The following is a 1,379-nucleotide window of genomic DNA, read 5'->3' as shown; positions in this document are numbered from 1 at the left end:
TTCAGAATTACAAAAACTCTGTTCTAAAAATCTTAGTGTTATGTGTGTTAATTTTATTAGCTTTTGTGGGTGAATTGGGAATGATTCAGAAGAGTTCTTTGCCCTCATTTTATACTCTTCTGGATAAAGCAGAGGCTGAAAAAGATTATTAAGAAGTTTCAAAGGACTTCATCATTCCTCCACTTTAATATTGCTTTCCTTAGATAGATTCTTGGAAATCTATATAAACATTTTGCCAGTACTGGTAAGCCAAGTGGCATACAGTTATTGGTCACTGCTAGAACCTGGCATATAACCTTACATTCCAGTCCCACGAAAATGCCAACACAGAAAAGCTTGAGCCAAGCAAGACAGATCAGTCTCAATTTGTTTATGAGTTTCCAGGAGAGCTGCAATAATCTAGTAAGTCAAGCTTCTCGGGCCAGTTGGAGTGAAACCAAGTGTTATCCATTAGCTCCAAAATTAAAGCACAACCCCTGCCCTGCCCCAACACCTCCATGCAATTTGGTAGTTTATTTTGCAAATGTGTGATGTAATAGTCTGAGCTAGTGTAATAATAGAGACTTCATTCATCATGGGTTGGTTGGTGTTTGTGTTAGGCAGGGTTCACTAGAAAAAGAAAACCAAAACACTTATGATTGTATAGATAGATAATTTAGATGAATAGATAGATAGATTAATACAGTGAGAAGGAATATATAGCTAATCAGTCCATACAGCAGTACAGAGGGCTCAGTTCAACTCACTTTTGTGGAAAAGTTAATATACTGAAAGCCCTTCAACTCATAGAGGGGTCTTCAGTCTGAGGTCAAGGAAGCAGGCAGTGGAGTCTTCCCTTGGGGAAAACAGGCAGAGTCTGTGTGCAGGCAGCAGACAGCCGACAGCATGGTGGGTCAGCAATAGTCAGCAATAATCAGTAGCATGGAAGCTTAGGGAAGCAGGCCCAGATGAGATCTTGAACTCAAGCAATGCAAGGCGACAGAACCACCTGCCTCAAGCCCAAGCCATGTAAGTACCAGCAGCATGGTGAAGGAGGTCTCAAAGAGGTCTCAAAACAGTCTCAAATTCTAATGACACAATCCATGGGTTGGCTTGTCCCACCGGTAGTGCAGCGCACAGGTTGAGGCAGAGAACTAGCTAAAGCAGCAGCGTGCTAGTCTGATCACCAGAGAGCAAGAGAAATGGGGGCAGAACCATGTATCTTTTTCCTCTCATATTAAACTGCGACCTGATTAATCTTCACCCACATGTTCCTATTGGCCAGGTTGGCACAATAAATCTATCACATAGTTGGAAAACAGAACTGAACAGTTGAAGCAATGCTTCAAAAATTTTCATGTGCTCTGTAGCTTTACAGGGGATTCCCCCACCCCTCCACA

The sequence above is a fragment of the Echinops telfairi genome, unplaced genomic scaffold (assembly GCF_000313985.2).
Source record: "Echinops telfairi isolate 266 unplaced genomic scaffold, ASM31398v2 ScPeMD7_7;HRSCAF=31, whole genome shotgun sequence".
In the NCBI taxonomy this organism is placed as follows: Eukaryota; Metazoa; Chordata; class Mammalia; order Afrosoricida; family Tenrecidae; genus Echinops; species Echinops telfairi.
Note: the sequence above shows the minus strand (reverse complement) of the source record.